An 11418-nucleotide genomic window follows, 5' to 3' on the forward strand; every position below is an offset into this window, starting at 1 on the left:
TATTATTTTTTGTGCATGTTTTTAAACTGCTTTTGGTTGTTTTTATTATATTTTGGACATCGTCTTGGCATATATATATGTGGAAGGTGATTAGTAAACAATAACCTCACTGTACGAAACAGAAAATTGCCTCCCGACAGCCAGGGCTGTCAACAGACCCCAGGTTTCTTTGAAGGGGTTTTAAGAAAATGAGTAATCATTATCAGCAGGGTTGTAATAATTGGTTTTAAACTCAGGAGCCAGATTTTCTAGGCACCAGCCTGGAAAATGGGAGGTGGAACCTGAGTGAACCAACGTCAAGAGGAAAGATTACATCTTGTGGCACTATAATTATTATTATTATTATTATTACAGCATAAACTTCTGTGGATGAGAGTGTTAGGATATTTCCGTTCCACCTTAAAGGGGAGCAGGCTTTGTGAGTCACAGAGTCTGCGTATTTCCTGTTCACAGGAAGTTTATGTTTTGTCTATTGCTTTCGTTTCTCTCTCTGTGCCTGAGACACCGAAGCAGGCAGTCATGTTTTCTTTGTTCTGACCAACGCTGAATAAAATGCTCTCCTGCGTGCATCTTTCGCTGTGCATTATCTGCTGATAGAGCATGCACCAGCTCTGGAATGTGGCAAGCTATTTTTTTTTTTTTTAAAGCAATTTATTGGGTTTTACAATAAAAGTAAACATAATAAACAATATAACATTTGTCTTAACATAGTTTCACATTTTCTTTGGACTTCCTCACATCTCCCGCTCCCACTTTCATCGTTGTAACATTTTGTCAGCAATTTATCATCTTATTTAAATTCTTATATCCCTTCTATATTTCATAATCTTATAATTCTCGAAAGGAGTTAAATTTTCACAGTCTTACTTATTTTCTTAAAAACTTCTAGATTTAGTGGTGCTCAGTTATTTTAGTCTAGCATCTTATTTAGCATTCACTCAAATTACAATGCTTTTGTAAATAATTCTTAAATTTCTTCCAATCCTCCTCAATCCTCTCTTCTCCCAGGTCACGAATTCTGCCGGTCATTTCAGCCAGTTCCATGTAGTCTATCAGTTGCATCTGCCATTCTTCCAGTGTGGGTAGATCTTGAGTTTTCCAGTGTTTTGCGAGAAGTATCCTTGCTGCTGTTGTTGCATACATAAAAAATGTCTGGTCCTTCTTTGCCACCCCTTGGCCGACAATACCCAAAAGGAAAGCCTCTGGTTTCTTAGTGAAGGTATATTTAAATACCTTTTTCAATTCATTATAAATCATTTCCCAGAACGCCTTCACTTTAGGGCAAGTCCACCAGAGGTGGAAGAACGTTCCCTCACACTCTTTACATTTCCAACACTTATTTTCAGACAGGTGGTAAATTTTTGCGAGTTTGACTGGGGTCATATACCATCTATAAATCATTTTCATTACATTTTCTTTCAGAGCGTTACATGCAGTAAATTTCAATCCATTACTCCACAACCTCTCCCAGTCCTCAAACATGATATTATACCCAATGTCCTGTGCCCACCTTATCATAGCCGATTTAACCGTTTCATCTTGTGTGGAATGTGGCAAGCTATTTCTGGAGCTCGTGTTGCTAATTGAATGATACTGCGTGTCTACGCGAGGTCGATGGATCACAACGGAGACGACGTGGGGTCATGATGGACTTTGTCTCCCTGGCAGTATCCCAACAACAGGTTATGGGCCCAGATTCACGGCACTTACAGGAGAGTAAGACTGCGACAGACTGCTGTGAGGTATGTGGAAAAGTCAAGGCTTTTCATTGCCACGGCAAAGTCTCTTTGAACTCCGGCCGGCTAATTGGCCTGGTAGTCGAGCCAATCAGGCCTCAAGATTTATGAGTAGCCAAGATAAGGAGTCTCTGAAGTGAATAAGGCTCATGGCTCAAGTGAAGAGCTGGAATGGAGTTTTTACAAGCTTCTGAAGCTGCTGAGTGCCCAAAGTTAAATCGGCACAATTATGAGACCTGGGCAAAATGGTGTGAAAGTCTACTACGACAGTTTGGAGTGTGGCATACTGTGTGTGAAGCCCCTCCAGTTCCTCTGACAGATAGATGGAGGGCCCAAGATTTAAGGGCCATAGACGTAATGGTCTTATCCGTCTCTCTGGAGGAAATTGCCACGCTAGCTGGCAACACGACTGCGTGTCAGATGTGGAATGCTTTGAAGATAGCCCATCTGCCAGTCATCCCAGCCCAGATTTTGACTGCATCGGATGTCCTGGCTGTTTCCCAGAATGAGAGTGAATGCAGGGATGCTGAGGGCACCAGTTGCAAGCTGCAGGGGGAGCTGACTGTGATGTCATCCAGGCAGCATTCCAGCCTCCAGGGGGAGCCAAGGAGTCGGCAGCTGAGAGCTCTGATTCCCGTGAGAGCCAAGGTCATCTTTGCAGAGGCCGGAAGGCCAGAATTAAACAGAGACAGATGCCTGCAGGTGGCCAGAAGCAGAGGGGGGTTGGAAAGCCCACGCCAGGGAAAAACAAGGCTTTGTTTGCTGGCACTGCTTCTCCAAAGACTAAAGGCAAGTTTGATGGCCAGGAGCAGGGGGGCAAGCAGCAAAAGCCCACGCCGGTGGAAAACAAGGTTTTGCTTGCCAGAAAAGCTGCTCCAAAGGCCAAGGCCAGGTTTATTGTAGATTCTGGATGCACCCGCCATCTGGCAAAAGATAAGCATCTGTTTATCTCCTTCACGCCTCAAGATGGAGAGATCCACCAGGCAGAAGGAAAGACGTTGCGAATCGAAGGAGTTGGGACTGTGAAACTGGCAAGTCTGCATACAACCATCAAAGATGTACTTTATGTTCCAGGTGCTGCAGACAATTTGCTCAGTGTCCCACAGCTGACTGGGCGTGGTTTTGAGATTTCCTTCAAGAGGAGCGTCTGTGTCATCAGAAAAGGCAAAGAGGACATTTTGCATGCAAAGTTTATAGATGGATTGTTCTGTATAACTTATGATGACAATGGTGCTGTTGTGTCTAATGCTGATTCTTGTTGTGTTGCACAAACTAACAAAGTTCTTCATGCAGGATGCATTCACGAGGCACATCGAAGATTTTGTCACATGTCTTGGCAAGCGCTGGCCAAGATGCCTGGATTGGTTCAGGGTTTGAACATCAAACCCTGTAAGTTTCACATGAAATGTGTATCTTGTGCAGAGAACAAGGTGAAGGTTGCTCCAAAAGGCAAGGAGTCTAGCAGGCAGGCTTCCAAACCCTACCAGCTAGTCCACGCAGACCTGGTTGGTCCACTTGCGCCCTCTTTGGGTGGAGCAAGGTACTTCATGGTTCTGATTGATTCTTTTTCCAAGTACATTCATGTGTTTATGCTCGAGCAGAAATCGCAAGCGTTTCCTAGGTTCAAGGCATTCTGTACTTGGTTGGAGAATGTTCACAGTAAACGTATCGGCTGTTTCTTTACTGATCAAGGCAGGGAATTCACTTCTCAGCAGTTTGAAGCTTTCCTGACTGAGAAGGGAATCCAGCATGACTTGTCAACGCCCAGATCGCCATGGATGAATGGACTTGCTGAGCGAGCAAACCAAACTTTGCTTCAAGGCCTAAAAACCTTGTTGCATGATGCCAATCTCCCTGAGAAGTATTGGGGGAGGCTCTGTCCACGTTTGTTTACACTTATAATCGCAGACTGTCATCACCTATTGGTTGTACTCCCTATGAGAAGATGTTTGGTAAGAAACCTTACGTCAAGCACATGAGAATCTTTGGTTCTGACGTGTGGGTACACACCCCACAGAGCAACAAGCTTGGGAAGCGTGGGGCACATGGTTTGTTCATGGGGTACGAAAAAGGTGCATACAGGGTATGGATGACTGACTCTAAGTCCATTAAGTTCACAAAGAGTGTTGAGTACAATCCTAAGTGGGGGGGAAATGTGGGAATTTTCCAGAGTTACCCAGAGGAAGATGAAGATGATGTGAAAAAAGCAGATAATGTTGAGGAAGCTGAGGATGATGATGATGATGATGATCAGAGTTCGGATTCCAGCTCAGTGGGCGGCGCTGCTGCTGCTGTCAGTGACAGTGATGACACAGCAGACTACAAGAGCGCAAAGGCCTCAGTCAGACCATCTGATGCATCTGACAATGAACTGGAAGAACCACTGTTCACCACTGGTCACTTTTCTCCTAAGAAGGAGGAGATGAGTCCAGAAGACTTGCTTCTAGTACGCAGATCTGAAAGGGCGACCAAAGGCAGACCTCCAAAGAGATTTGCTGATGAGTTTGCTAAGACAGCAACTGCTGTTCTTAGTAGCTCAGAGAAGGTGTGGGAACATTCAAGCTTCAAAGAGGTTCAGGAGTTAACCTCTAAAGATGTTGAGCCTTGGCTTAATGCCATGAAGGCTGAAGTTGATTCCTTAAACAGGAACCAAACTTGGGAACTGGTACCGGTAGTCCCAGGAATGAGACTGGTTGGCAGCAAATGGGTCTTCAAGGCCAAGACAGACCAGAATGGCAAGGTTGTCAGACACAAAGCCAGATTGGTTGCCAGAGGTTTTTCACAGGTACCAGGACAGGATTACCACGAGACCTACTCACCCACCGTCAAGTATGAGAGCATTCGGCTGATGCTCAAGATTGCTGCAGAGGAGAAACTGCATGTTTCCCATCATATTAATACAGCTTTTTTGTACAGGGTTTTGGGGGAGGAGCTGTTTATGCTTCCACCTGATGGAATGCAGATACAGAAGGGAATGGTCTGTAAACTTCGGAAATCCTTATATGGTCTCAAGCAGAGTGCCAGGTGTTGGAACACAAAACTCACTGAGACGTTGCTTTCTCTAGGTTTTCACCAGGGCAAAGCTGATCCATGTGTGTTTGTCAAGGAGGAGGGGCAAAACAAACTGTATTGTTTATGTTTTGTTGATGATCTTCTGATGTTTTGGAAGAATCAGGCTTTGTACCAAAGCACCCTAGCTCAGCTGAAGGAGCACTTTGACATGAAGGATCTTGGTGAGGTATCCAACTATTTTTCTCTGCAGGTGGAGAGCGACCAAGCAGGTAATTTTCTGGTACACCAAACACAGAAAATTGCTGATGTATTAACCAGGTTGAATTTGGTTGATGCAAACCCAGCAGACACACTGATGGTGACAGGTTACCAGGTAGATAGTACTGCTGAAGCGTTTTCTGACACTACGCTATACAGATGCATTCTAGGCAAGCTGAATTTCATTGCTAGATGCTCAAGACCTGACATAGCTGTAAGCACTAACCTGATTAGCAGACATGCTAACAATCCTACTGTTCAGGATTGGAAAGCTCTGAAGCGCATAGCCCGCTATTTGAAAGGGACTTTGCACTACAGGCTGAGGTTCACCAGTCAGAAGACTGAGGTCTTGAAATCTTTGCAGATGCTAGTTTTGGAAGTGACACCACTGATGGTACAAGCACTTCTGGAGTATGCTACATGTACAACCACTGTCTGTTTGACTGGCTGTGCAAGAAGCAGACGACAGTGAGCCTAAGTTCCTGTGAAGCAGAACTCAATGCTCTGTCATTTTCACTCATGGATTGTGAATGGTTGATGCAACTGTTTCAGGACATCAGAGTTTCTGTGAAATGTCCTATACAAGTGTATCAAGACAATAGATCCTGTTTGGCTTTGCTGAACTCAGAGAGTTGCAAGCAAAGAACCAAGTACTTGCAGATTAAGCTACATCGTGCAAGAGAGTGTATTCAGAAAGGACTCATTCAGGTGTCCTACATGGCAGGAAATGAAATTCCTGCTGATCTGTTGTCTAAGGTTGTTAACAGAGAACAACTTAAGGTTTATGTACAGAGGTTGCAATTGGGTTGAACCACAGGTACTACAGGTTACATGGAAAGGGGGAGGATGTTAGGATATTTCCGTTCCACTTTAAAAGGGAGCAGGCTTTGTGAGTCACAGAGTCTGTGTATTTCCTGTTCACAGGAAGTTTATGTTTTGTCTATTGCTTTCGTTTCTCTCTCTGTGCCTGAGACACCGAAGCAGGCAGTCATGTTTTCTTTGTTCTGACCAATGCTGAATAAAATTGTAAATAATGCTCTCCTGCGTGCATCTTTCGCTGTGCATTATCTGCTGATAGAGCGTGCAAGAGCTCTGGAATGTGGGAAGCCATTTCTGGGGCTCGTGTCGCTAATTGAATGATACTGCGTGTCTACGCGAGGTCGATGGATCACAACGGAGACGACGTGGGGTCATGATGGACTTTGTCTCCCTGGCAGTATCCCAACAGAGAGTGCATTTCATCAGATGCATGAAGTTGTAGCAGGTGTGCACATGTGTCCTATAATCTCTACACGTACAAATATTTGGGGGGTTGGAGTGGGAATTGCAAGCAGTGAGGAAAATAAAATACATTTCTGAAGTCCATGGATTCTATTTATCCTATACAGAATGTAGAGCAAGACTGTGGATACATATGGCTTCTATTACGTTTCTGAGCACAATTCAAAGTTTTGGTGCTGACCTTTAAAGCCCTAAATGGCCTCGGTCCAGTATATCTGAAGGAGCGTCTCTACCCCCATCGTTCTACCCGGACACTGAGGTCCAGCGCTGAGGGCCTTCTGGCGGTTCCCTCACTGCAAGAAGCCAAGTTACAGGGAACCAGGCAGAGGGCCTTCTTGGTAGTGGCACCAGCCCTGTGGAACACCTTCCCACCAGATGTCAAAGAGAACAACAACTACCAGACTTTTAGAAGACATCTGAAGGCAGCCCTGTTCAGGGAAGCTTTTAATGTTTGATGCATTACTGTTTTTAAATATTTTGTTGGAAGCCACCCAGAGTGGCTGGGGAAGCCCAGCCAGATGGGCGGGGTATAAATAATATATTTATTATTATTACATTGGTAGTTGAGAAAGTGAACGAACCATTTATGATGTGGCTGACTCGACCACATCAACAATTATTTAATTCACCTGTTCACCTTCCAGAGTACAATATACGCCATCGTCCAAATGCCATCCACTTCAGCTGCCTATTATTTCTCTAACTGCCTTAACACAGAGACAACTTCAAGCAAGTTTATTAGGAAGAACGATTTCAATTTTTTGGATTAAAATGTGTTTAGCATAAAATTGTTTTTGCTTTGGAGATAACGAGTGTAAAAATCAAAAACTTAAAATCGAAATAATTGGCTATGCTCTCCCTCCATGCATAGAGGCAGAGCATAGCCTCCCGAATACCAGTTGTTGGAAGGCGTAGAAGTGAAAAGAGCTCTTGGGCTCAGGTCCTGCTCTCAGGTTTCATCTGGGTGGCCCCAAGGAGAACAGGGATGCTGGAACAAATGGGCCGCTGGCCTGATCCAGCAGCCTCTTCTTATTGCAAGCTTCATCAACATGATTGTGATTATTGCATTAAGTGCAATGCAGCTACGACATCAAAGAGGCTATTACAGTGAGGAAACATACTGTACCATATTGTTAAAAGGTAAAGGGACCCCTGACCATTAGGTCCAGTTGTGGCCGACTCTGGGGTTGCGGCACTCATCCCGCTTTATTGGCCGACAGAGCCGGCATACAGCTTCCAGGTCATGTGGCCAGCATGACTAAGCCGCTTCTGGCGAGCCAGAGCAGTGCACGGAAACGCCGTTTACCTTCCCGCCGGAGTGGTACCTATTTATCTACTTGCACTCTGAGGTGCTTTCGAACTGCTAGGTTGGCAGGAGCAGGGACTGAGGAACGGGAGCTCATCCCGTTGCGGGGATTCGAACCGCCAACCTTCTGATCAGCAAGTCCTAGGCTCTGCGGTTTAACCCACAGCACCACCCGCGTCCCTTGTACCATATTGTTACCAGAGGACAAACAGGGCAAATGACACCAAATTGGAGGTTTCTTTATGGAAAATCCTCTGCTAACATGGTAGGAGATCTAGCAAGCCGTTATAATTTCACAAACGGTGATTCTTTCTAGAACCCATCATTATGGCGAACCTTGCTATTCAGATGCAATCAATGTGCTATGTGCTATGTGATTACATACTGCTTTGTCTTCTGCATTTCGTAACTAAATTATTCTCAGTTAGTAAAGAGAATAAATTTTCACCAGCTTGAGTCGTAGAAAATCTTTTTTTAAATAAGTAATATGTGTGTGCCTTGCGCTTCAAAAACTTTGCTTGGGGGAGGCTGCTGGACTGGAAAACCAATTCATTTAAGAAAAATGAAGTCAGCGACTTTGAAGCTTAGGAATGGAAATCAGGGAATTTTGAGAAAGGGCTTAATCTGCCACAAATTGGCCAAACCCTTTTTTTTTAAAAAAAAAACTGCTCTCCCGCAGCAAATCTAATAAGTGGGAGCTGCAACAAAATGTTGCAGTGCAGAGTGCTCAGGAGCCCCCTTTCCCCCTTCACCAGTAAGCCAGTTTATGTGGCCATTATGCCCAGTCCTCAATGGACTGCTTGGGGGGGGGGCAGCCCTCCTTAGTTTCCCTCCCCCTAAAGAGTTTCTGCAAATTTAAGTGTTACCCCAAGTATGCTGATGCCCCCCACCCCACCCTGCTCCTTGGCCTACGTAAGACACAACACACAGGCCTCAATCTGAACTAGAATAGTGGTGATAAAAGTCTATTTGCCAGTGCAATTTGGCTTATCCCTAGATATGAAAGCCCAATGAAGGCAAGCATCAAAGTATGCTTACCAATAATACTTGAGAGCCCCCTTATGCCTGAGGAGCAATGGGTGTACTTTTTATAGCTGGAGGGGCATTCTTTTCTGTTAACGGCTGCATTACCTTAAAGAAGTTTTTCACCATTCTGAAAGTCCATGGCTACCTTGACCAACTACAGATGAAACTCGGAAAATTAGAATATCATGGATAAGTTCATTTCCCCCCGTAATTCAACTTAAAAGGTGAAACTAATATATGAGATAGACTCATGACATGCAAAGCGAGATACGTCAAGACTTTATTTGTTATAATTGTGATGATCATGGTGTACAGCTAATGAAAACCCCAAATTAGCAATCTCAGAAAATTAGAATATTAAATGAAATCAGCAAAACAAGGATTGCAAATAGAGCAATATTGGACCTCTGAGAAGTAGAAGCATGCATATGTACTCAGTACTTGGTTTGGGCCCCTTTTGCATCAATTACTGCCTCAATGCAGCGTGGTGTGGATGCTATCAGCCTGTGGCACTGCTGAGGTGTTACGGAAGACCAGGAAGCTTCAATAGCAGCCTTCAGCTCTTCTGCATTGCTTGGTCTCATGTCTCTCATCTTTCTCTTGGCAATGCCTCATAGATTCTCTATGGGGTTCAGGTCAGGCGAGTTTGCTGGCCAATCAAGCACACTAATCCCATGGGCATTGAATCAGGTTTTGGTACTTTTGGCAGTGTGGCCAGGTGCCAAAGTCCTGCTGGAAAATGAAGTCAGCATCCCCATAAAGCTCGTCTGCGGAAGGAAGCATGAAGTGCTCCAAAATCTCCTGGTAGATGGCTGCGTTGACTCTGGACTTAATGAAGCACAGTGGACCAAAACCAGCTGATGACATGGCTCCCCAAATCAACACAGACTGTGGAAACTTCACACTGGACTTCAAGCATCTGGCATTGTGTGCCTCCCCATTCTTCCTCCACTCTGGGTCCTTGGTTTCCAAATGAGATACAAAAGCTGCTCTCATCAGAAAAGAGATTTGATGATCATCACAATTATAACAAATAAAGGCTTGACATATCTCGCTTTGCATATCATGAGTCTATCTCCTATATTAGTTTCACCTTTTAAGTTGAATTACTGAAATAAACGAACTTATCCACGATATTCTGATTTTCCGAGTTTCACCTGTATATTCTTTCTGCAGCTCCAGTTACAGAACCGGCAGCCCCTCACCCCTTTTTGAATACCCTCCCTTGTGGAGTGTTCCCTCAGCCTCCTGTCCTCTCCCCTCTCCTTGGGAGTCCTCCTCTGGGCAGCTGCCATCACTGCCCCTGGTCTCTGAGCCACTTCCCACCCCACACACACGCCCCAGAGAGAAGTGCCTCCTCATGCCACCCCACAGAGGCTTAGGAAGAGGATGCCTCCAGCCTTAGTGGCCCGACGTAGACTGGCCAAAGGTGAATGTGAGAACAGCACCTTACCCATCTTGGGAGGCAGCAGCGGCCACCGCCAGGCCAGCATGGCAGAAAGGCTGCCCTTCGGTGCCAGGCACTCAGCTCCCAGGCAGGCCTTGCACACAGCAAGCACAAGAAAGGCCAGCGTGGCGCCACAACGCCCAGCCTCCCACTTGTCCGTCCTTTCCCAACCGCAAAGGTTGGCAGACTAGCTAACTGGGCTCCTCACCCACTTGCTTGCTTATTCCGAGGCCGCCTCAGCTCCTGGCAACCAGCACCCGCTGGCCAGCCCCAGAGGCACCATTTGCTTGGGGAGTTTGTAGTCAGGGCTGCTGCAACAAACAACCACACAAGCCCTTGGGAGGAAGAGATGTGAGAGGGCATCAGAGGAAGGAGGGAAGGGGAGAGGGGTAGAAGTCACTGTTGCCTGTGGTATCCTGACTATAATTTGAGGCACCCCAGGGTGCCACGGCACACTGGTTGAAAACCATTGCCTTAAGGGTATAGTCTACCAGGGAAAGCTCCATGCCAGCTGTGGGAATGACAGGTGCCAGTGGACAGGCCTGTCCTCTTTGTTCTTTCTACCACCTACATTTTTCTTTCTGACGTCTTTCCTTCTCTCTATCCCTTCCTCCTCCTCCTCCTCTTCAAGCCATCTGGTTGCCCATCCCTGTTCTACACTAGGTAAAGGGACCCCTGACCGTTAAGTCCAGTCGCGGACGACTCTGGGGTTGCGGCGTTCATCTAGTTTTACTAGCCAAGGGAGCTGGTGTTTGTCCGCAGACAGCTTCCGGGTCATGTGGCCAGCATGACTAAGCCGCTTCTGGCGAACCAGAGCAGCGCACAGAAACGCTGTTTACCTTCCCGCCGGAGCGGTACCTATTTATCTACTTGCACTTTGACGTGCTTTCGAAATGCCAGGTTGGCAGGAGCTGGGACCGAGCAACGGGAGCTCACCCCGTCACGGGGATTTGAACCGCTGACCTTCTGATCGGCAAGTCCTAGGCTCTGTGGTTTAGACCACAGCGCCACCCGCGTCTACACTACAGAACAGCAAAGCTTATCAATAAACCAGTGCTGAATTGTGTCCCTTTCAGTAACACCCAATTAAATGTATCTGCATCTATCAATGTAGAATTGGGCATCACTCATCTGAGAAATCCTAAGCATTAAGGGTTTCAGCAAACCATGCCTTTACATCCATCCATTGTTGCAAGGAGGAGACAGGAAGGCTAATGTGCGGGGAACCTGTGGTCCTCCAGGACACCAGCTCCCACCAGCTCAGCCAGCATGCTCAATGGTCAGGGATGGTGGGAGCTGTAGGCTAGCAACAGCTGAAGGGCCACAAGTCCCCTGCCCCTGGAGTAATGGAC

This window comes from Podarcis pityusensis, assembly GCF_964106645.2.
Source record: "Podarcis pityusensis genome assembly, chromosome: 2".
Classification (NCBI taxonomy): Eukaryota; Metazoa; Chordata; class Lepidosauria; order Squamata; family Lacertidae; genus Podarcis; species Podarcis pityusensis.